A 26,614-nucleotide genomic window follows, 5' to 3' on the forward strand; every position below is an offset into this window, starting at 1 on the left:
ATTGTTTAATTTTAGTGTACCACTCTCCCTTACTTTTTCTGCACTGCCAGTTGTTCAGCTACATTTGGAAGGAAAAGACTTTGTTAAAATCCAGATAAATAAATAAGAACATTGTGTGGGACATTTCCCTACATTACCCTTCTCTCACTGTGCAGGGCACCCCAGACTATGGTGAACTTTGCCATTATGTGTCTCTGTCTTTACAGGCTCATATGTAACCTGGAAATTAATCCAAGAGATTTGTGCATATTTCTTGCAGTGTATGTGCAAAATGAAATTTTGGTCCTTACCTTTACAGAACAAAGCCAATGCATGAAAGGGATTCTTCCAGGAAATAGAAACACCAATTTCCAAGAAAGTGTCCATATCCTTCAGACACGGTTTTGGCACAGCTTGAGTTCAGCAGCACAGTGATTATTGTGTGGCACAGGCCTGTGGGGAAGCATGTTTTTCACACTTTACATTCATCGCTTCCACATATTCAATCTCGTGTTGCACATGATCACTCAAAACATTAGCCATTTTGAAATTCCCCTGCACCTTTTGGAATGAAATGTTCGTGTCATTGCTGTATTTGAGACAAAGATGTTGATTTCCTCCGTTCATTTAATTAGTTTTTTTTTTCTTCTTTATTCTTAGCACAGTGACTTCTTCATCAAGGTTTACTACCTCCATGTTAATAAGCTCTCTAAAATAGCAGTTGTTTTTCATCATCACTGGACAGTTTTAAATGTAAGATATTATGAACTAATCTTTAATTTCTGAATCTCTTTATGTGTTTACTTTTTAATATCATTGCTCATGCTTATGATATTCTTAATAATGAAAATAACAAGTCACTTCAGGTCTGGAATTGAAGATGAAACGAATACTTTTGAAAATCTAAAGCAAAGTTTTCTCTTGGACTGAAGACTATATTAAGAAGAGATCAATCTTAATCCTCTGTAATTTTGGAGTAGATTTTTTTTTAATAAACAGAAAAAACTTTCTTAACAAACTAGAAATGTAAGGGAAATTTTATAGCCAGAGAACAGCCACCATATATCTTTGTATGAATACATTTTCATTTGTACAGGATCAGAGTCCAAATGCGCCATAATTAAAAAGAAAACAACTCTTCATTACATTGTAGACTGCAAGAGCAATCTCAAAATAGGCTGAAATATTTTAAAATGTTTCTCTACAGTCCCTGACTTTAAGGGACTCAGTGCCTCACTATACTGTGAACATTTTTACAGCAATACATATTACTTCTACTGTTTCATTTTCTTCTTTCTAAGGGAACACAGTGATAAGCCAGTGACAAGAAATTTTATTGAGGCATTCTGATCTCTTTCATTTCAGCCTGAGATTTCTTAAGCAGTTCTTCGTGAGAAGAAAAACTACTCAGTAATTGGTTTTTAACCTTAATTTAAGCTCCTTAATTTAATTTAGGTCTAGAAAAAATCATGTTGAAACAAAAACTGTCGTGTGAAGTTCTGCATTTAATATGTCAGAAGGATCTAGGGTACTGAGAATCAAACCACGACAGGTAAAGCTGCTGAAGCACATGGTCCCTCTTTACTCTGGAAATGGCATGAGCCAAACATGCTACAAACATACTTAAAAATAAGCAATTACCTTATTGTCTTTTTGAAGAAATATTCCTGGGACTGTTTCCACCCGGGAGATTTATTTTGGTGTACAGATTGGATATTTTAAAGAATACCTGTGAGAAGAAAGGCAGATTATGTTATTTAGCAAAAGTTCCCTCTTTCCTAATAATCGCACTGTTCGAAGCAAAGGACAAGGACGCTGTGGCTGATATTCTGTGTTTGGGCAAATATTTTTAAGAGTAAATAAAGCCTCTGCTGATGACAGATAGCACTTTTTCTGACTATGACAGATAGCCATTCAGTGAGCTTTCTATGTATCCACTGCTAAAATTCTATTTCGTTAGCCTGATAAGGAAAAGCGATAGCAGATAGAAATCTGTGTCAACAGAAAGTAAATTAAAAACAGAGGTCTTCCATCTGATAGTATCTTTTTTATATAATGTAATTTCTTTAGCTAATGTTCTGTGTTTTATTTCAAAAGATAGAAAAAGTGTGGCTGATGGATTATAAAGGAAATAGGCAAACTGCACAAAAGGGCATAACATCAAGATGAGCAAAAAGTAGTTGCTATAGTATATATTATAAACCCCTGTTGTTGTCACTTTATAAAAGCCATACTTTCCTCTTGCTCTAGAAAAAAGACATTAAGGAAACAAAATTTATTCAGATTTATGAGGACTGACTTTGCCTATTTCCTGTTAAGTACTATGAGCAAATATTTGCATACTTCATGCTCTTCATACTTTCTTTCATACTTGTTATTTGATTCACTCCACGCATTTTAGCATTCGAAGAACCTCGTGGAGCAAAATGGAAAGTTTTTAAATGGGAGTAGAACATTCCATGTAAAATCCCTCTTAAGAGTGGTGGGAGGTCTTTATCTAATTTCCCATTGTTTGTATTGAAAACTCATTCAAAATTTCTAACAATGAAGCTTTAGTAGATTACTCATTCATTTCAAAAGGTTTTCAGAAACATCTGGTATTTCACACACACGCATAAAAAGTGAAAATTGGGCTATTGAATATGTCAAAGGAGACAGAAGCATCCTGATTTATCACAAAGAGTAGTCCCCATCTCTGTTTATCACCAATTGCTTTGGAAAGATATTTAAGGAGAGCAATACACATAACACACATTTGATTTGCAAAATGAAGCATTCTATGGTAATCAACATTGTCTTTAACCTTGAATCAACTGACAATATATGATTATAAATACATCTTCTTTCTGAGAGTAAAAGAAGCAACAAAAGCAAAGAGCACACAAGAGTACCTTAAAATTACTTTTATAAATAGATTCCATTATAATAATTTGATGGTCAACATCTTGTTCAGCCATCATTGTATGCTACAATTTTTTACCAGATAAAACCATTCACTAATAGCCATACTGCACACTTGCAGAAATCAGAAACCTATAATTTACTCAAAAAGTATAATGAAAAGAGGGTAAGTCAGCAATGCAACCCACTGCATTATGCTGTTAATTTTTTGCACTGCTGAAGGTAATACAGGCCATTAGCATGTCATGTTTTTATTACATTACTATATTTAGTGGAGTTTGAAATATGAGATTTATAATTCTGAAAAAGTCTTTCTTTTACCTGCAGCTAAGATTTATCCACAATATTTTGTTCATAGGATTTCCAGTTTTTCCATATAGGTCTAGCTGTGACATGATATTTCCATTGAACTCTTGACCCAAAAAATGAGCTTAAAACTTAAAAAATAAGAGTTTTAACTCATCAATGCAAGAGAGTGCTCAATCACATTTTTAGTTATAATTAAGTAATTGAGTCCTACTGAATCCACCACACTTAGATGAATTATAGTGGTTTCCTGCACTGCTAATGAAATTTTGCAAGACAAGTTTCTGATCCACAATCTGAGGAATTCAGACAGAAGCTCTGTGCAATGAAGAGGTAAAATTGTTCACAGCCAAAGTTGTCAAAGTACCTTTATAGAAATGTGCAATTGAACAAAAGGGCACTGAAGGTATTCAATTAAATGAATGACTGACAAAAAAAATTTCTTGAATACAAAAGCAGACCAATGCCAGTAAAAATTCTACAGAAAAGTTATCATACAAGATTTTGATATTTGGTGAGGATTACAATGGTAGTTTCTTAGGAGAAAGCTAAGATCTAGTATTAAAAAAAATAAAAAATATAAACTACTAAGATATGAACAGCTATGCACTATTTGCAAAATTGCAAAAAGAATAAAATAAACAAGTGAAAAATAGAGCTCAAATTTTGATTATTTATGGAAATATGCAACAAAACATCTAGACTTGTTTGTTTGTTTGTTTTTGGTTTCTTAAATTTAGAACAAGACACAGAAACAAAGGAAAAAATCTAAATGTAAAATTACATGCAGGGGAATTTTGAGAGATAGAAGCATTCAGACCTAAATTTTCAACACCTTCAAATGCCTGACTTGTCTTAGAAATTCAAAATATTTAATATGTCTCATTATTATGATAAAATATTATTGATATAAAAATATTTTAGAATCATATAAAAACTGTAACCATTGTACAAATTTTTATTTAATTTGAACTTGTTCAGATGAGCTCAGTATTGTGTACTGAATTTTGCATGCAATAACTCTCAGTAGAATACAATGAGATTATTATAGACACTTATATTAAGGATATTTTAAATTCATTTGCCTAGATTCTGAAAACTTCCTGATAGTGAAAGTGGTACAAATGTGGAAGATAATCTGCCTGCACAGAATTTTCCTGTACAGAAGGATTCAGCTTCAATAAATTATCCTGTATACACACAAATAGTTAGTTTGAATTGAATCACAGGATATGAAAAACATATCTATTTTGCTGACATAGTGACAATGCCATTCTTTCCTGTAGTCTAAAGTGGTCTCTCACTGATGCAATTTTAAAGCTTAAATTCCATTAAATTGTTCATGTACTCAAGAAAACAGATAAAGTGATTAAGTGTTTCATAAACCAAAATTTTCTTCTTTGTTTTCTTTGGAAATTGCTTTATATAAAAATCTCTATGGGCACTGTCCATTACTGGCATATAAAAGAGCACTACTATAATTTCCTTGTATGCTGCAAAATATTGCAGGCTGATGAAAATGGAGTTTCACAAAAGTGCTCTTTTCCCCTCCATGTTGACCTGATGTTCATCCCCTCCACAGTGTTAGCAATGGTGATGATGTCACCCTTATTTAAAAGCAAGAAATTTTAAAGAAATTTAACTAGCTATTTTTACATAGAATTTACCCCAAAGTCCTTTCTACATTTTTAAGCAGTATTTCAGAATTTAATAGAAATTTCAGACAGAGATTGAGTTGTTTTTTTTTTTTTTTTTTTTTTTTGCATAGCTTATAGATTGTTTTACAATTTCAGTACACTAAACCATTTTATGGTTTCTGTTACTAATTTATTCCCTCTAATAATGTTTCTCCCATTTGTGGTTTTCATTTTGTCTTAACATTCACAATATTAAAAGGACTATGAGTTATAAGACAGCAGAACGAAAATTTAGGACAGCATATATTAATAAAAAATCAGCTGAAAAACCTGTAAGAATTGAGAGAACTTGGTTGCAGCACTGTGTTATGTATCTGACTTTGCTCTGCAATCTAGCTAATTGTGCCACTGCTTTACAAAAGATATAGTGCAATACAAGTACTATAAATCTGCAGCTTGAATCTTTTCTTTAGAATATTTCTAATATTTCTTTAGAATCCATGTAAATGGAGCATATGGACTGCAACACTTGCAGTCACTTCAGCTAGTTGATAATTAGCAATCCTTGCATCATTTTAATATTTTTTACTTCTATAACATAAATATAGCAGAACTTGTAAAGCAGACATTTATGAAGTTGGAGTCTGGGGAGGTTTTTTCAAAATAAATCCACAGAATCCTTTTTGAGGCTTTTGTTACTGGTCTGTTCCTACAAGTCCGTTCCCATGTGCAATCTCTAATACTCCCCATTTTAAAACTCTAAGAATGTCAGTGGAGTTCCTTCTCAGCTGAGGCCTATAATTGGCAGGACAGGATTAAGAAAAGGGTTTTGATCTATTCGTATTTTATCTATTTCATTTAGCAATTCAATTGTTTTCCTTTTAGTTTTATGCTGCGTTGGGTTTTTGGTTTCTCTGTTGTTGTTGTTGGTTGGTTGGTAGGTTTTTTTCCATAATCCAAAGCCTACTGAAATGTTTAACACTTCTTAAAAAGAAAAAGAAAAAGAGAAGGGAGCTTACAACTTGATTGCTAAATAGTGTGGACCAGAAAAGGTCTAATCTTTTTCACTCTTCCCATTGCTCTTTCTGTAAAGCTTTTTTGCTCTGTTGCTCTTTCTGTTTGTGAATGTTTGGATGCATGTAGCAAGGTGTAGCAGGGATGAGAAAAGCACAAGAAAAATGGTAATTTGATACTTTGCAGCCAAAATTTGGGCCAAAGACCAAGTACCTACAACCAATACCTTAACTTTTACATTGTAGAAAATTTTCTACTTTTGGGGTTTTTGCCTTTCTATATTAATGATGATACTGACGCTACATAATACCAACAAAGAGGTATTGATCAGGACACTCTGGAGACAAAGATATAATTGCCTTGTGGTTATAATAACTCATATTCTTATCAGGAAAGAATAAACAAAATGTACACGATACAGCAAAAAGCATTTCCAATGTGATTTTGTCATGTTAATTGACATTCATTCCGTGCCATTTCCAGGACTATTTACATTTTTTTGTTGGATGAGGTTCAAGCTCACAATGTCACCATTAAGAGCTGAAGAAAGGCTTAGACCCTGTCGTCTCAGTACCAGAGAAAACTTGTTATCTCCTCCTTATTTTGTTCCTCAAGGGACTGAAGCATTAGGCAGCAGCATTATGAGTCCAGGACTGTGTCTTTAGGGAGACAAACTCTCAACACCGTCAGAGCACGGGCACTTCCTGCCTTGGTTTGGAGGCACTGACAGTGAAGGCAGGGAGCAAATACAGTGTCCAAGGCAGTGTGGATCAGAAAGGCAAGAGAGCAAAAGAGACTGGATAAAGGGGGAGTAAATGAGATTAATATCTGTTACTGGTTTTTTTTGTCTCCTTGATGAAATTCTCAAATTCTCTCTCCTTTTGGTTAAAGCCCACCATAAGAGCACATGGAGGCTATATATATATATATGTGTATATATATATATATAATATTTTTTTGTGCCTTACTACTGAAAGAATTTCCTAGCATGCACTAAAACTAGGATGTTTTTACTCCCTTTCAATACATTTTCTTAGTCCAATATTTTACTTTGTTTTAAGGAGATAAGTACATTTTCTGAATAATGAGAGATCCCACACCTACTACATTCAGTCAAAGAGAGTAGGACCACAAACACACGAGATTATGAAGAATTAGGTGGTAATCACTTGTGCTGTAGGTGGAAAAACCTTTATTTTATCCATCCTGCTGTCCTTGATGCCTCACAATAATTCCTTCAGGACTGCACAGAGATAGATTCCTCAGCACCGAAGGAGAGCTTTCCCCAACATTGGTCTTCAGAGTATTACATGGCTAGTTAGCTGAACAAGAAAAGATGGATGTCCCTGAAGGATGAAACAGAAAACAAATTCCAGCTCTAACAGACTGGAATTATAATAGCTCCCTAAAATGCTCCAAAATTTGTGTGTCAAAACTATTTTTTTTTTTTTTTTTAATTCATCATCTAGTCTTCTTTTTAGAAAATGCTGGTATGCTGCTATGGTACCCTATTGGCCCCGGCAGTACACCTGGTAAATATAATGCCACTGAACACTTTTAAACATTTTTAAAACATTTGAAAATATTAAAAGATTAAAAAAAAATTGGCCAACTGTGTATTTTTTGCAAATCTTTTCTGACTGCCATGGATATTGCAGTCATGGATTGAGGGGAGGAAGGGAGAATAAAAAGAATATGATGACAAAATTCCCAGAAAATTAAAGTTTATAGGGTAATTTCAATGCTCTTGGACACTCACTTAACATCTCTCTGACTTCCAGTCTCTGAAAAGGGTATGAAAGCACTAAGAATTAAAAAGGGTACTAAAGCAGTTAAAATTAATTTCATGCCACACTGAAAAAAAAAATCAAGTACTTTTCTAATTCAAACTAAAAAGCCACTGCATGTTTTATATCCTTCTATAGCAAACCAAATCACTGGGTTTTTTACCCAGAAAAGTTCTTTTAATTTGCTCACACAGAGGTCTTTTGAGTCTTGATATGAGAAGTATAGAAAAGAAAATGGCATAAAACTGAGTACACGGTTATATTTCTAAGGTGTCAGGAACACTATTTTATTACTTTCACATTTGTTGAAAATTATAACCAATTAAATTTCTCACTAAAATATAAAATTTATGCTTAAGAATTTAAATAATTTCACTCTTACACCTCATAGAAGCTACCACAAGGGTGACCTGATAAGCATACTGACAGAAAGGGATACACACACTGGCAAATGTTCAGAAGCATATATTTGCTTCCATAGTTGGAACTCAGTAATTGCTCTATTCTTGTTATATACATATATATATATATATATATATATATATATACACACTCTGTATTTGGTTATTTGGTTTTAATAACAACAGCTTTGTAGTAACTTTGATAAAGACATTTTCAGAAACGCACACTTTTGTGACCTTATGCATTGTGGAACCTTGAGAATCCCGGTCTCCATTTCATACACCTGCCAGTCAGGGAACCCTCATAGGTCATGATAGTAACCACAACAGCACCATAGCAAAAAACAAATATTAAATGACTACAGCAATTAATGCAGAAGAGCCTCCCAGAATAATGGACAAATACTTAAGATGTTTGATAAGGTCAATTTCCACACATTTGATAAGGTCATTCACTGCTGTGCCCTTCTAGACAGGGATGTTTTGTTTTTGTGTACTGTTTCACATTTCATCAGACTAATGCCTATGAAGGGCCAAATAAACCAGATATTTCAGAGAACTACAGAAGACTATAGAATCATAGAATCATCAAGGTTGGAAAAAACCTCCAAGATCACTGAATCCAACCTTTGACCGAACACCAACTTGGCAACAAAACTATACCACTAAGTGTCATGTCCAATCATTTCTTGAACATCTTCAGGGACAATGAATCCACCCCCTCCCTGAGCAGTCCATTCCAATGCCTAACTATCCTTTCAGTAAAGGAATTCTTCCTGATTTCCAGCCTGAATCTCCCCTGGCAGAGCATGAGGCCATTTCCTCTTGTCCTGTTGTAAGGGGACTGGGAGAAGAGACTGATCCCAACATTGGTCTTCAGACTCACATGGCTACACCTTCCTTTCAGGGAGTTGTACAGAACAACAGGTCCTTCCCTTACACTCCTTTTCTCCAGGCTAAAGCACCTTCATGCTTAATATTCTGGCACAATGTTTAATATAATTATCTCTAATAAAATGATAGGGAAGCAGTGCTTCCCAGGTTGTAAGATTCTGTCATGCAATGCTGAAGGAGAAGTTAAATCACTCATTAGAATGGAGGCAATGTTAGGATTTACCACAGAGGTAGGACCTGGGTCCCTAGAGGAGAAATGATTGAGATAATTATAAATAAATGCCCCAAAAATATCTCAGTGTGCATAGAACTATTTCAAAACGCAGAACCTTCATTCTGATATGGACAGATTCTGACGTACATGAATTGGTATTTCTTCAGAATAAATTGCAAAACTGATAAAAGGAGGAATAGCTTTCATAGATCTCCATGAAGTACCAAATATATTGTGTTACCGTAAACATTCCAAACATATAAACACCAATAAATAAAGACAACAGTACAGATGAAGCCATTGATTTACTCATAAATCCTAATCTGTTTTCACTTTTTCTAGGATCCCTTTTAATCACAGCAGGTTTTTAAGGTTGTCATAACAGTCTCTAATATTTTTTATTATTATTTGGTGTTTTATAGGACAGTTCCATAATCTTGTCAATAGACATTTCACCATATGTTTATATAAATGAAACTTATTAGTCTCAATTGTGACTACCCCCTCATAAGATAAATGTTCTAAAAGTTGAATAAACATAATAAATAAAAATCCTCTGTTAGAAATGTCCCTCCCTATTTCCAGTGATTAATGACCAGCTCTGCAATTCACATTGCATTCATAATGCAGGACATATTTGGCATTTCCTTGGCCCCAGCCCACTCTGTTTCTCCTACTTGACTCTTCCCTTCTTGTCCCTCTGAAGGCAAATAGTGAATGTGAAGGAAAAAAATGCCCTTATTCTCTCCAATCACTTTGCATTCTGCCACATTACCACACCATATTGTGCTGCATCCCTAAGGATAAAATGGCCAACCTAGACTCAAGACAATGACAGAAATTTAAATGAACTTGTGATTGAACTAGTTATTTAAATATGTTATCTTGCATTTAAAACAAGTCTCCAGAAATTCTTATGAATCAGCATGGACTGAAGGGTTATATAAAACTTAAGGGTTATATAAAACTATTATTTGTGGTGATAATATCTACTGTGCAACTACCATTTATTTTGATAGTATGAAAAATTAATAGCTTACATCAGACAGTATTTTTCTGTTGTTTTTTGTAAAATTTACTTTCTGAATTTACAAAATTTATTCTAAAATTTGTGCCGTTTAGTTCAATCTGTGAACTGTTTGCTGTGCCACATGGTTTTTTTTTCTTTTTCAGTGGCTGAACTAGCAGAAAGAAATGTCACAGAGCAATAGCCCAAGTCCAAAATTGTGGCATGAAGGAGGAAACTGAACAGCAGCAGCAATCCCACTGCTTTCATGCCTCAAAACTGCTAGTCTCCCCTCTCCAACCCCAGCTTTTCACAGACATAACTTTCTTGTAAGAAAGCTTGTGCAAGTGTTTGAGCCCACATCACCCTGCCTTGTGCCAGCTGACTGCTGGGTGCCAAAGGGGAGCCCATGGTGCTGGAACAGGGGTGCTCAGGGTCAATGCACCACATATGGAGAGACCTGATCACTTCAATGCTGGATTTGCAATAATGAGCTTGCTGAAAAAAAAAAAAAAAAGTCTCTCTGAACGGGCTAATTTAAAAAAATGTAATGGAGAGAGCTTATCTTAAGCTTTTTTTCTAATCCGCAGTTAGAAGCACTTAATTCTCTTCTGAGTGGAAGCAGCTGGTGCCTCCAACCAGTTCACAGTCAGAAACACTCCCAGAACTTGGAGAATAAGCTTTCTACAAGACAGCAAGGAGGGAGCACCTGTCCTTTATGACAGAGCTAGGAAAAAAAGGGACTGAGATGGGGAGGGATTCCCTGTTGTCCTTCTCCTGGCAGCTGTAACACCAGCCCCGAGGTTTGCCCCAGTAAACATTCGCTCCTGTCCGTCCTTTGCAGGAGCTGCAATTCCCTCTGGGTCTGACCCAGAGCTGCTTCCACCACACAAACAAACAGGCTGCTGAGCCCCAGTTTATGGTGGAGCATCTAATGCTTTCCAAGAGTGACCTAATTTTGCAATTCCTCCCTATTTCATCCGTAAAAGCTTCTAATTCTCTTCTTTTTAAGCACCTTTTCTCATCTTTTCTCATCTGCTTCTTACCATTAGCAATTTTCACCTGCTGTCAGAGGCTGCATTCAACAATGCCTCAATCTTCTGAATTTGTTTTACCTTCAGCAATGGGAGTTGCTGCAGTGGCCCTGGATGAATGTTGTCTTTCTCTAAGTACTAAGTACTCATAACAATCATCATCAGATGAAAAAATTAACTTTGATATTGTGTTTTCTCTTCTTTTGTGAGTTCTCAGGTTTAAGAAGACAGGATCAGACAGAACAAGAGCATCACCAGCACTTCCTGACTATCTTAATTAACTTTTTTTTCTCTTTATCTTTTAAATGAACAGTTTTTACAACTTATAATATTGCCTAAAACATCACCATCCAGGGTTTTCCCCTCTGTTAGAGCTTTCTGAAGCTAAAGAAAAAGAGCAATTGAGAAAGCAATATAAAGTCCTGCTGCAATCCCTTCATTTTGAGCATACTGTATTTCTTGATGTAGATGAACCATCCACTAATAAGTTTTTCAAATTATCCAAACAAACTCTGAACTTCCTGCTGGTTCATTTCTCTGCATCCTTCTCTTCTCTCTTGTTGTCAGCGGCATGGTTCCTTCCATGCTGTTAGACCACCTGTTCAAAAGAATAATAATAACAATACCCCTTACTGTTAAAAATATAGCATTTCTCCCAAGTTAACAAATTTCCCATTACACCACTTTAAAATTATCTTGGTGCAATTAACATATCCTGATTGATCCCATTGGAAGTATCCAGGCACTGTAATGTAGCTAGTTAATCTCCACAGGAAGAGTCAGCCAAATCACCTGCTCACACGCATGATGGGGTCTAAATTGAATTCCACGGGAACAAGCTCTGGCAGAAGTCACAGTTTATTCAATATCTGCCAGGAGTGAGCTGTGCTGTTGTGGAAATAGCTGCCACATTCCCTGTACCACAGTCAGTGCAAGCACAAAAGCTCAGTTTAGTGAGTATGCCACAACCCAGTATCAAAACTCTTTCCTGCAGCTGGGCTCCCTAGAGCAACAGTTACCTCCAACAGAGAGATGGCTCCAAAATTAAATTGCCTTCCCTGAAATACTGAATCTAACAGTTCACATTCCTCTGATTGCTCTCATTCCCATGGCATCCCTTCCTGGTAACAAGCTCAATGGGGCTGTGCCTTTTCCATCCTTGGAAATAGGGAAAAGGTTATTGACATTACACCCCTCAAAATCTGCATAGTTTAATAATGCCCTAAGGTTTGCTTAATTGGGGGAATTATGATTTTTTTTTTTATTTTAGTGCATTTTTCCCACGGGATAATTTTGTATCTACATCAGCCTTTTTACAGCAGGGAGAACAGCAATAATCTCCTGCTGTGAGGAGAATTCAGGTGCAGATTTTGGTTAAGTTATGAAAAAATAAAACAAGCTATGAACTATGAGAGATTGCTGAGTTCATTTGGCCAATTATAAATGTGCAAGTGTGGAATACAATTTATGCCATGTAAGTATTGTATTTTTTCAAAAGACCCAAACAACAAAACCAAAACAACCACACATAGATCTTACATAGATCCTATTGTTTTAGAGTTTAAATGCAAAAAAAAAAAAAAACAAAAAAAACCCAAAACCAAACCAACCTAAAAAGTAGCAATTGTTGACCAAAATAATTGCGATCTAACTACATGGAATATTATCAGTTCTTTTAAAGAACCGAGGACCAAGCAAGAGATTGTATAGTCAAGATTTTTGCAGAAGGTTATGACAGAAATACCAGAAGGCACAGAGGGAGGAAATGAAGATAAAAAGTCTCAAATTCAATCTGCAATCTTAATCAAGCTCATCCTTTCCTTCCTCTGAGGGTCCTGATTAGCTGCACAAAATGCCTAATTCCAAGCTACAGCTTATTTTGAATAAATTAATGATGTAGGCTGAGGCCAGTTCTGTGAATTATAATGAAGAAAAATGACACCCAAGGTCATAAACTCAACCTGTCAATCAGACAAACAAAAACATGGGATTGTTTAGCTATACAAACCACCTAGTCCTGTGGAATGCATATATTCCAAATATTCCTAGGACAATCAAATGGCTTCATGAATAATTCACTTACATGGCTGAAAAAAGTTCCCCCAGACTTTATTTGGTATGCCCATAACTTCTGAAGGAGAGAAGCATTTCATCCACACATATATTTCTGAATTCATGCTTTAGCAACCACAAGGCATGGTCAGAAATTACCCATGTCCATGTAATTAAAACCCTACCTTTAGCATGATTTAAATGTATCTTCCATGTTTACAAAATCAGCATGCTGCACTTTGGAAGAGATTTGAAGTATCTGCACCTTAAACAGCAAAACATCCAGAGAACAAACACAGCTATATCAAAAGAAAATGGTCAACATAGACGGTTCTGTTGTCTAAAGGTCAGTATTGAAAGTTATATATGTAAAACAAATCTTAATATTTTAACCTTTTTGTGGTCTTTATAGAAGTCTTAATTATAACTATAGAAATGTTAATGATAATATTAAGCTTTGATAATATTATTTTGTTGGTTTGGGGGATGGGTTATTAAGTTAAAAAGCAAGAAGAGGTTCTTTTTCACTGTTGCTTTGTTTCATTTTTAAGTCAGAGGCATGTTTTCAAGTTTGGTTAGGAACAAATTCCCCCACGTGTCATGGATCTGAGGGGAACTTGGAACAAAAGGTCAAATTTCACTTGCTGCTGCAGGTTTTTGTGTGGAAACCACACACACAGTTGGAGAAGAATATAGCTGTAGAATGACTTGTGTGGGCATGGAAAAGCCTTAGGAAAAAATACAATTTAAACACAGCTGGAAATAAAACACCTATGTAAGAGTGCTATATTCTACCTTTTTGTTGATGCTACTGTAAGTTTGGGGTTTTTTATGGTGTGTTTTTGGGTTTTTTTAGATTTCAATGTTAATGATTCCCTGCAAAGAGAAAGCTTATTTAAGGTGGCACATTTTCCCTGAACATCCTCAGTTTTTGACAGATGATCAGCACCTATTGTTATTCTCTACTATCCAAAGTACATTTATTTTTTATTCTTTATGCTTTATTTTGCTTTTATTTCTTCTTTAGGAACCGTTTGTGTCAGAACCATGTATTTACTTAAAATTTCCTATTTTCTAGATTACAGCTTCTAGATTTGTGCAGAATTTAACTTCAGAGAACTAAGAAAGCATTTCCATATTAATGTTATCATCCTGAGCCATGGTTCTGAAATTTTTCCGTATGTTACCTATACCTCTTCTGCATTCTAATGAGGATAAGTGGAAGCTCCTTATTTTTTAATGGAAACTTAGATTCTGGGGACTCAATAACACTTTTGCTGCATCTTCTGAAAGACATTAATATCCTCTTTATAAATCAGTGAGTAATTGTTCCCAAAGTTTTTTACCAGAGGACTCTCAAGTGCATGATATGATAACAGCATAATCTCCAGCTCAGAATGCTCTCTGCTAGAACTGGCTCAGATCCTATTTGTGCTTTTAAAGGATGCTCTGCATGGAGCAATCAGTTCCAGTGATTTATTTTTCTCCCTTACAGGGTAACCTCTTTTGCTAATCACTGTGTTGAAATCTTTCTGTATTTCAGATTGGTTTGGAAAACATAAGCAATAGTTTTATGTGAGTGACTCTCTTTTATTTTTGAGAGGCAGACAGAAAATTTGCTTTTACAGGAAAGGAGCGTGTTTGTTTAGATCTAGATCACCAAATTATTAATCACTGAAATGAGCATCAAAATCAACACTTCATAAATATGCTAACAAAAATACTGACATTCACCTACTCAATGATATACAAGCAAGACTGGTAGGACTTGAATTTCAGGCTCATTGATAAAAAATCTAATCCTTTAGAAAAAAAAATAGAAAATACAATAAGAAATGAGGTCTTGATTGATACACAAGAGGGAACAGGAAAGATTAAACTCTACTTTATATAGCACATGACCCATCTGACAAATAATAGATTACAGCACAGTGCATATGGATTTCTAGGCATATATATGTACATATAGATATATATAGATATATATCAGCTACAGCAAACTGACAATGCAATTAAGCCATAAAAATATTATAATAGACAAAATTCTATTAATTTGTTGACAATAAATTTTCCATTTTTCTTCCCAATTTAAAACTGATCTAGAAATGCTTTCTTGCTTCCTTCCCAAGGTATTATTTCTTGTCATCTGATATTTGCTTCTACCAAAGCCAACAATATATTTTTGCTTTAGGTGAAGTTGAAAGCTGACAGCCATTGAGTCACAAACTAGGCTTTTTAATGTACATGTGGAAGGACAATTTGTCTGGGATTTTAAAAGTACTGGTGCGCACAGAAATGAAGCGTGAAATCTGAATTTTATGTTGTCTTGAGTGCTAACCATAAATAAGGGAAGAGAGCTTTTATTAAAGTTGCAGAAAAAATAATTTCTACCAATTTTCCAGTGGTCAATGAAATAGGACCTTCTTCTTGGTTCTATTTGGTTGATAAAAATTGGCTCACTGTTGGTCATTTCAGTGGAAGCATGTCAAGAACACCTGAAATACCTCCAGCTCATCTCTGCAATAGCTAGATTCGTGCCATTTCAGACTTGTCTATGCCTCAACTCACTCTTTGAACTGAATCTGGAAATTACCTGTAAACCACAACAACCCACAGACTGCAAAGGCAATGAGCTCCCAAGGGAGAAGGCTGTGGGCAGGCAGGCTGCAGCTCTAAGAAACATGATTAGCAGATAAATTTCTGACAGATTCTAGATGTAACTGGGGCACTTCCAATTGCAGCTTCTTCAGCTTCATCTTCCCTTCAAAGAAGCAGAATCAATAAACTATGGAAGAACTCTTCAGCCACAGAAGAATGGTAAATTGAATACTAATATTTTTCATTCTTCATTCCATCCTAATCTTTCTTTTAGGTGCTACACAAAATGTCCCAAAACCAAAAGTGAAGTGACTGGCTGTTGTTTAATATAATTATTCACTGTGACACTTCAGAAGTACAAAATGTTTCACTGTAGAACAGAAACATTTGAAGCAGGATCTAGGATACAGCTGATTAAATAATTAGATAACTGATTCATTTTGACTAATTATTTTAGCAATTTGGTTCTATTTATTTTATTTTTTAATTAATTTAGTTTAATTTTATCTTATTTTAAATTATTTTTTGACAGTTTAAATTGTATAACAATATCTTAATTCACAGGGATTGTGACCCTCAGAGTAAATATATTGCTGAGCCTCCTCTGGATATTGCATTTACAGACAAGTGATGCTGTGTGCTTCACAGAACCACAGAAACATTTAAGTTGAAAAAGATCTTTGGGGTCAATAATTCCAGCCTTTTACTGATGACCACCTTAGGAACCAGTGCCCAGCACTGAGTGCCATGTCCAGTCATTTTTGAACCCCTCTAGGGATGGTGACCACACCACCTCCCTGGGTAGTCCATTCCAATGCCTAACCTTCCTTTCAGGGAAGAAATTTGTCACTTTGATTTTTTAAGATTTTCTAAGCTTTTAAATGTTTACATTTTTGCAGCAAACTTTTTTGCACACTTTCTGTAAATAACTTATTGTTTTGCATTTTTCCATGGAAGAGGAGAAATTTGATAGACTGTTAGTTAATTTAGTGTCATTGTGAAGGTGTTACTTTGACCCTCCAATCTACTGTCACTTTTGGAAAACTATAAAGGTTAGAGTTAGAAAATAAACATCTTTTTTCTTTGTGGGATCTCAGCACCTCAGTCCTGAGGTGCCGAGTCACCGAGACCACCCTTGGGGGGCTCGGGAGTCCTGGAATGTTCCAGAAGTGTCTGGTGGCTGGACTTTGATCCCACACAGGAGACGACACCTGTATGAGGACAGGAGGGTTTCACCGGGGTGAATGGTGAAGGGATTAGTTAATTAGAGGGTGAGACACAGGGTTTAGGATTTCTGTACAGGGGGGTTTAGAGAAGTAAGATGGAGGAATTGGGGCGTGTCCTGTCCTTCTTCTTCTTCTTCTTCTCCTCCATCTTCTGTGGTGATGGTGGCACTTTGGGATTGGTCATTACTGAAAGTGCACCGGGCAATAAGGGTGAAAGGTATTGGGGAAAAATGATAAATATTGTACACGTAACAATGGGTATAAAGATAGGTGACTGTCCGGAGGGCAGCACAGTGTGCTCATGGCTGGCTGCTGAGCAGAGCTCTGTCGGGCCGAGAGAAAATCTTTTAGATAAACAATTAATAAACATAAAGACCGAAAGAAGAACTGAAGCCTCTTCTCGTCCTTTGATACGCGGGCTGCCCCAAGGCCACTCCGGGCCCTTCAAACAGCCGAAAACCGGACATTTCTTCACTTTAAGAGCAGCTGTGTGTGTGCTTGTGTTGTTTCATGTACTATAGTGACAGAAATTCTTCCTCCTTACCAACCTGAACCTGCCATAGATCCACTTGAGGCCATTCCTTTTTTCGTGTTGCTGGTTGCCGGGGAGAAGAGACCAGAACCCACCTGGCTACAGCCTCCTTTCAGAGAGCTGTAGGGAGCAATGAGGTGCCTCCTGAACCTCCTTTTCTCCAGGCTAAACAACCCCAGCTCCCTCAGCCACTCCTCACAGGACTTACTTTCTAGACGCTTTACGAGCTTTGTTGCCCTTCACACGAAGAGGGATTAACCTGATTTAGTGCAGATGCTAGGATTAGTCAGTCCCTTTTCCATCCATGGAAAAAATGAGCATTTCCAGAGCACAATTCTTCTCATCCTCAAGGTGACATTTAAAACAGCTCAAATGATTCATGCCTTTAAATTCTTTATTTCTCCTGACTGAAGGAAAGGTCATTTAGAAAAATAACTCAATGTAGATATCGTTGCTGTAGGCACCTGGACTTCAGTAAAATAAATTAACCTTCACAGCCAGGTCTGACATAAAATTGTCCTAATATGTGTATACCTCGAAGGATGCCACAAAAACCACTATAGTCACAATATTGAGTACAATAGCATGTACAAATGCTTTTCTCTAATTCTTGTAATTCAAAGGAAAAATGAATAGTGATGGATGCACTTCAATAGGCAAGCAAAGAAAATAATGAAACCTAATATTACTATTCAAAATGCATTGCCTGCTACATGAAGGGATGCAGCCAATCTTTGATGGAGGGGCACAACCTAGAACGAAATAAATGGCAAAAAGTATTTATTCTTCTCTGATCAAGTTTTGTTTTGCAGAGATCTCAAAGAACACTACAAACAAAAGAATTCTCATGGTTTCAAGCAGATAGAGACATAAACAGAAGTGCAGAGAAAGGAAGATATTTAGGGTTTTTATCATTAGGCTAATGATAAAGCTGGAATGAAATTTCCTTTAGTCCAATTTTAAGTCACATTTGACACTTAGAGTGTCTCAATCTGTAAAGTCTTTCACATACAAAAGAAAAAGAAAACATTGGAGATCAGCAATATATGTATAACCATTTTGAAGAAAAAGCAGCAACATATTTTGTTTCTCCCTATGCCAATAAACTATTTACTAGGACATTATCAGAAAGGGATTTTATCCAAAATGCATTCTTCTGTTACAGATGAAACAGAACAGATTCACAAGGTTACTAAATGTTAATTACTTTTTTATTTTGGGGGGAGAGAAGAGTGTCTTTACAAGGCAGAAAACACTTCAGGAATCTTTATTTAATCTGTAGCATCTCCATTGCTAAATACAATTTAAGACAACAGTTATTCGATGTTGTATCTGGAATATTTGCATGAACAGCTTGCTTATATATTTACAACAAATTACTGTACTGGTATATACAGACTCTTGTGCAATTGCCAGGCAGATTCTGAAATATACCATTAAAACTCCCTTCTTCTGAGAAGCAGAAATCAAAATCAGGTAGAGCAAGGAGAGAATAACGCAACTAATTCAGTATTTCAGAGAGAAAAGAGCGTCTCTGATGGGAAAAAGCACCCCATCATATCTGTAAATAAGCTTTTAAAAATACATCACTGTAACATACAAATCTTTCTTCAAGATATTGAAACTTTGGGGATTTTGTGAAAAGCGATATAAGAATAGATAAAACCTACAGAGGTGGGTTGTGTATAAAAATTGAGAAGTTATGTGGGGTATATGTTAAGGTAGAAAAGAATTCTTCAAACAGTGTTATGTAAAGTCTTCCAGCACAGACTGCCACTTGAAATACAACATTAGCTGCATTAGCAGGGGACTAATGAATTGAGTTATGCCAGGATGATCCTAGCAGGCAACCCTTACCCCATGCGGCAAAAAAGGAAAAATGTCTGCAGGCCCCTGCCATGCTAAAGGGAGAGGAAACACTCTCCAGAACCCAGATGCAGCCATACAGCAATAAAGGCAACAGCAGAAAGAAAATAACAAAACAACAACCCAGTGTTCCGCCACAGAAGAAATCGTGCCTTGTCCTCTGAACCAAGTGACTGAAGACCTTTTTAATTTTAATCACTGTCTCCCTACAGCTGCAACAGTTCTGAGGCTGCAGAGAGCATCCCAGGCAATCTTGTCACCCCCTTTACTCACAAAAGAGGCAGACAGGCAGATATCTTATGCATTTATAAATTCCAACACCATAAGGTAACACCGGGGCTATTCGGCTAAAAACATACAGGGAAACTTCAGGAACCAACAGGAAGGTGGTCATGTTCAGTGGTTTTTTTCAGAGCAAAATTGCAGCTACATTTTTTGAGTCACAGAAAATGCACATATTGAGGAAAAAAATCCAGGCATATTCTTTTTGCTAAAGGACACATGAAAGCACATTATTAAAAAATCCTGTGATGAAACCTAACTATGCTGATCCATGTAAATTTCTCCTGACAACATATGCAGTATCTGTACTTTTATAAACCTCAGATTTTACTGTGAGGGCGACTGACCCCTAGCACAGATTGACCATGAAAGTTGTGGAGTCTTCATCCTTGGGGATATTAGAACACTCTCTAACTAGAGACCTGGACAGCCAGCTCTAGGTGGCCATGCTTGGGAAGAGGGGTTGAAATGATGACCTTCAGAGAAGCCTTCCAACCTCAGCCCTGCTGTGGTTCTGCAGCTCTGCAGCAGATATATTTCATAGGAAGAAAAGAAGAAAGGCAGAAAGGAGGAAGGGAAGAAAGGAAAGAAGAAATAGTGTTATTTCATGATACTTTTTTTTTTTCCTGATGTTTGTAAATACCTGTGAGGAACTTGAGATCCAACATTTTAATGCAATTATTAAAATTCTGTCACTATGAAATACTTAATGGAAATAAAAGAGTTCCCAATCAAATGTAAAATACTTTATTTATATCTATACATGTTATCTTTCATTTGTTAAGTTTATTAAAGAAATAATTTAAGTATTTGTTGTTTGTTTTACTATTAATTAAGCTGGTTTCTAAATAAATTTTATATTGGGATAGTATAGAGGTGCAAGTACAATAGCGCAATATCGACAGATTACATGAGCAAATTAATGCATTATAGAATTTAAGCACATCATTTATATATGTCAAAGTGTAATAGGATGGGATGCATCACCATATATCATCTCTCTCTTATTTAAAATGTTGGAAAGGTCACCTTCAGACTTAGGACAATACTAGCCATATTGTTTGTATTAAGTGAGTGATCAAACTAACCACTGAAAAAGTGCTATTCAAACTTTGCAAATGCAGACTGTCCATTCCTTTTTATTTTTGTCAAGGATGACTTCCTCTCTGTAAAAAGAAAACGAGAAGTAGAAAGAGAGAGAATCCTAGTTAAATGAGTCCATTAAATAGGGTGCTGATTGCACTATTTCTAGAGTGGCAGGTTGCTATAAATTGGACGCAAGCTGTACCTAAAAGTGTGCCTAAAGAATTCCAATGTCTAGAGGGATTGATTTATCAATTGCATGAATATATTGGTTCATGCAAGACTGGCATACAAATAGACAAACCAAAGCTCGCAAAGTTGCTGGGAACAAAGAACCTATTTCTGTATTTGTTGTACTGTTTCTGTACACATTGTTGTCATATTTTGACACTGGCCCAACACCAGACACCCACGAGAGTCCCTCACTCACTCTCCCCTGCCACAACTGGGTAGAAGAGAGAAAAAAAAAGTTAAACAAAGGATTCATGAGTTGAGATAAGGACCAGGAGAAAACACTCCAAAGGCAAAACAGGCTCATCTTAAGGTTGCAAAGTGAATTTATTACTAACAGAATCAGAGGAGGATAATGGGAAATAAAATAAGTCCTGGAAACATCTTTTTTTCCCTCAGCCCCTCCCTCCTTCCCACCAGCAGCACAGAGGACAGGGAGTGGGGTTTTAGTCAGTTCATCACCAAGATTTTCTTCTACTGCTCCAGGAGAGAAGTCCTCCCCCTCCTCCACTGACCTTGGTGTCACCATGTTTCCCTCACATGTTCTCACCTCCTCCTCTTCTCTGAATTTTTTTAGCACTCATCTAGTGACAGATAAAACTATTCTCCCTTTAGAATATTTGTACCAGCCTAAACTTGCAGTTTTGTGGAAGAATATTGCAGGAGTGACACAACAATTTATTTTTTTTCAGTGAGAGTGTAAACATTGCAATATTTTTTTACAGCATTCTGCAGGAAGCTAAGCTTCACCAGATAGGAATTGTTTCTCTAAGTGAGATTCAGCTGTTATTCACTCTCACAATAGCACATATTGGGTATAAAGCTGCCCTCCAGGTCCAGAAAAAAACCAAATTCTATTACAGAATATACTTTCTAAAGAGAGAGCTCTATCTGTTTGTGACTCCAGCTTCTGCACCATGTTGGTTTGGGGTCTTTTTCTGAGAACACAATAAATAATTCATTCTCACTTGCCTGGAGCACCTTCCATTTGAGTTTTTCCTTGATATTACAAATCAGAGACAGAGTTGACAGTTATCCAAGCCTCAACTGATCATCTATATGATGATCAATAATAAAGGGATTCAATCTTTGAACCCTTTTATGTAAGAAAATGAAATCAAGCTACTTCAGGTGGTTCTTTCTATTCACTGATTCACAGATCAATCTCAAAATATTAGTTTAGGGTTAGATAATTGTATGTTTAACCATGTCTAATGGTGTATTTTGCTTTCCATTTTCAATCTAGATTCCGTCCTTTGCACACTTTGCAACCAAGTGTTGGAATCAGGACATTGTCCTCAATCTCTTGCTTTTGGGTTTCAACCAAGTGTTTTCTTTAATCTCATTGTCCTTTGTCTTCTGCAATTTCATTCTACTCTGGCTGCCCTCTAGCTCTCAGGATCCATCAGCTTCTCCACCAGCTCCTTTTTACAGTGTTTCTATTGATCTATTGTAAAAATCTGGGATTTTTTTCCTTTCTAGGTTACCTTTGATAACCTCAGCTGTGAGCACAAATTCACTCATCATCCTTGTGACAAAATCAGTCTGATGATTCTGTGAATCTCCTTCCTTCTCTTTCCTTCAGGTCTGTCTCTGTTTTACTGCCTGATGTCAGACCATCAACTTAGAGCTTGAAGGGCAATTGTAGGGAAAAGCAGATGACCATCGGTTCGAGTTCTGTTACTAGCATAATTTAGAGGAGCCTTCTCAGGTTCTGCATTTTCACATTGCAGCAATTGGGTTTCAAAACTTTCTACTGTAAGTTTACCAAAGTACTGTCCCACTCCTCTTTAAAAGTATCACATTCAAACTTTGCAAAGCTAGAATCCAGCAATTTTCTTGATATATGAGTTTATCTAAATGCCTGCCCCTGACACATTTGGCAAACAAAATAGAAGAGAAATTATGTTTGCTTGTCACAAACACAGCAAAACAAGTAAAACATAAGAAATTTTTGTTGGAGGAATTTTCTCTTCATAATAGATGTATAATGAACAAACATTCTTATTTTCAGTGGAAAAACAATCAAGGGAACAATTCCACTAATGTAGTCAGCAAAATGAAGAGATCTCTATCTTGATGGCAATTTATCTTACTCATTACCAACTTGAGCTGTTCATGAGTCTATCATTTGAATCAGAAAAAAGTTCCATAAAATTGTTTTATTTTAAACACTGAAAATAAGTGAGAACCTCCCCCAGTTTTTGCAGTGTAAAATATGCAAGCTACATATTTTTCATTATCTTTTCATCTGGCACACAATAGTGTAAGTTGTCTTGACAGAAGAAAACTAAGCTCAAATAACTTTGTCAAATAATGAACATTTAAAATACTATTTGTATTTAGCAGGTGACAATGATATGTATTTACAATTAAATAAAGAATGCTCAAGAAACAACAACAAGACAGTGTTTTCAATGGTGGAAGAAGTGGAAAATCAGAAAAGTTGGTACTCTTTGAAGCAAGTGATGTTCTTCAAGAATCTCCTTGCATCAGGCACTTGCCTTTGGGATTTTTTTTTAATAACTTAAATGAAAAAAAATTCCCATCATGGATCATTTCCACCATGACTATCAAGTAACATTTAGTCCATTCAGTCTCTCCTGAATTCATTCTTCAGCCACAGACACTGAAAAACAGCAAAGAACGGGACCTGTCAAGTCCAGCTTTTTCCTGGTTTGCCACTTCATTTTCTCTTATAGTTTACCTGGGATTTATCCCAGTAATATTACTTTGTAGGAGTCAACACCTTCACAGTCTTCCAAATCTTCACTCACATGTCCCCATAGGAGCTACTTTTCCACCAAAAAAAGGATTTTCCCCCAGACTGCTATTTATATCATGTCCTTTGCTCATCCTCTTTTCTATGAGAACAAGTTTTTTGTTTTTTTTTTTGCTCTGGGTTTTCTCAAGAAGGTTCACAAGAGCAATAATTTGAACAATTGAAATTAGCAAAGTTTTTCTAAGACTTCTCTGGTTTACCAGTAAATCAAGTTACAGAGAAAGGCTGAAAGGAATTTCCTTTACATTTGGAACAGCCACACCTTGGCAGATGTGACTTTTGGGGAGAAGCAGTCCGTCTCACAGTCAAAACGTGCAGCTGTTTCAGACAATAACCACTACTCCAATCAAATACTTTCCAAAAATATGTACTGTGGTAGTGTGTTGTTAAGTTTCTTGTGTTATTCCCCCAATTTATGTATTGTTCTCCCCTATTATGTGTAAAATGGTTTCGTTCCCCCAGTTTTTCCCGCCACTGCTAGCCTGTCAGCTAAGTTGCCATAGTAACCGCTATTCATAGTTGCCGATGTGTAATTGCTCCTCCCCTGGTTTCCCTTAGAAGTGAAAGTTGTTTCCTCCCTGGGCCCAGTCAATCACCCCCTTTCTCCTCCCAGGTTTCGAGAACCTTCTCCTCTCTGGAGATGGTGGCTGGCTGGGGTCCCAGGACACCTCCTTTACCTTTTGATTATTGGTCTCCATGGAGTGTCAGTTCTGTGAAGTTCATCCCCTCACCTTTCCCGATTGGTTCCGCCTGTACCCACCCCCCTCCTTTATAATCCTGTTTTCACCCCCTATGTAAAAACTTTTTCCCGGTTGGTTTCCCCGCGTTTGGATCCCGCAACACCTTGAATAAACCGATGTTTAACCCCCGGGAAATGGTCAGCTCCGTTCCTCCCCAATCCCAGCGGTGTGAGCCAGTCCGCAGCCAGCACAGCCCGAGGCCCTCAGACGCCGAAGGGAGCTGGCCAGGAATTACAGAGGGGCGTCGGCCTTTCGCCCTCAGCTAGTCGGACTCTAAACTTCGGGCCACATATGCCACTCCTCTGCAATGTACTCATGGAACAAAACTGTTTCAGCGGAAGGAAAGCTTCCAGCAACAAGGGTTTGCAAGGAACTGCATAACTGCTGCCCAATATCTGCATGGCCCAGCTGCCCTGCTTGTCTCTGGGATTTCTGAAGGGATCTCGCCAGTTTGCCCTGAAACTGGTGGGTGAGAGTGGAGCCAGGAATGGCCCCGGTTTTAGGTTTTCATTATGTGTGAGGAAAGACACCTTAAGACAGAATACAGAATGAAGTGAACCTGTAGCAAGTAGAAAATTCTGGTGAAATTCAAATTGTAGTAGCTTAGATGTATTCTCTCTTTTATGTGAAGTGTTAAAAATGGTTGTCTTATATATCCTGTTGCAGTTTATCAAGCTTTATCTCCCAAATTATAATCTTCAGATACATGAAGACCTGTCATCAAAAGTGGTACTTCCTACCATGAAATATTGAATTTAGGAGAATATATTAGATGCATATCCAGTTTTTCTTGGAGAGATATATATTTATGATTTTCTCTTGAAAAATTAACCTTATTCCAATTACATATTTTAAATATGTAAAAGTAATTACTTAATGTGTTTATTATACAGTGATTTTGAAGAAATGGATGGTCAGTGGAGTTTTGTGGGGTTTTTTCTGTGCTTTTTTATCAGAATGGGACGCTGAATATTCCCCTTTAACTTCATTATCAAGTTGTTGTAAAAGAAAGAATAAAACTGAGAAAGGAAACAGATTGCTGAGGGTCCATACCCTCAAGTTTTGGCAAATTTAGATTTGAGTGGTGATGATTTGGTTACATCTTTGTAGTTAGGATTACAACTGTATTTACAAAGGAAAAGACAACTAGTCATTCAAATTAGGAGAAGCTCCTGTCCAGATGGTGGGAAGCTGTCCTAAGAGGGTTTATTTCACTAAGAGTACCTTGGTAACAATATTATCCATAACACCACATTGAAAAGGCACCAATTATGGTTACTGCTGCCTATAATTACTGACTAAATGCTAAAATTAACTCCTTTCATGGTCTCTAAAATCAAATAAAAAGATAGACAATTGCCCAGTTCATCCCATTTAGATTCCAAAAATACCAGTATACGATACTACCGTCTTCAATAATTGTCACTATTAAAAATGTTGTTAGTTATTTATACCAGTGACTCATAAACCTTCTCAATATTTTTAAAAATCTGGAACTAAAGTATCCCTGCAGTTCATGTAGAAAATGTGCATTCATGTAGACTCGTGAGAACAATTATTAAATTTCCAGCTAATTAGTGCTGGCATAGAAAATATTATGCATTTCCATCTAGCTCAGAAAAGAGATTTTACCAAACACTGCTTCATACCCAACAGGGAAGTGAGGATGGTAATAAAAGACTGCCCATCTCTGAAGCTTCCTTTGACTTATCTGACAGGGCCCCCAGTCTATCATGTTTCTGCAATCTGGACCATAAACGGATGTGTAAAACTTCTGGGCAGCTCTCATGGACTTCCACAAATAATTAAACAGATTCTGGGGAAAAAGTGGACATTAAGGGAGTTAATAAGAATTTTTTTTTTATCAGTGCATTAGAAGGTAAAATTGTAAGCATTTAATCTTATTCTTTTGGACTTTTAAAAGAAAGCAATAAAATTTGAGAGCTTTGGCTTAAGTTTATTAAAAAACATAACTTATCAAAGCCAAGAAATGGCCAAGATGGGAACTCTTTCTACCTTCTTGCTTCTCTTGCAAAATTAACAGATGTT

The 26,614-nt window shown here is 36.4% G+C and overlaps 1 long non-coding RNA gene across 1 annotated transcript; it reads right to left on the reverse strand.

Annotated features, from left to right (window-relative positions):
• Positions 1–314: 314 nt before the first annotated feature.
• Positions 315–11,370, reverse strand: LOC141728716 (uncharacterized). The gene is made up of 3 exons (XR_012579867.1): positions 11,255–11,370; positions 1,621–1,708; positions 315–432 (listed from the first exon to the last, which is right to left on the reverse strand). It is a non-coding gene; the product is annotated as an uncharacterized LOC141728716 (long non-coding RNA).
• Between the last annotated feature and the right edge of the window lie 15,244 nt (positions 11,371–26,614).

This window comes from Zonotrichia albicollis, chromosome 3 (assembly GCF_047830755.1).
Source record: "Zonotrichia albicollis isolate bZonAlb1 chromosome 3, bZonAlb1.hap1, whole genome shotgun sequence".
Lineage (NCBI taxonomy): Eukaryota > Metazoa > Chordata > Aves > Passeriformes > Passerellidae > Zonotrichia > Zonotrichia albicollis.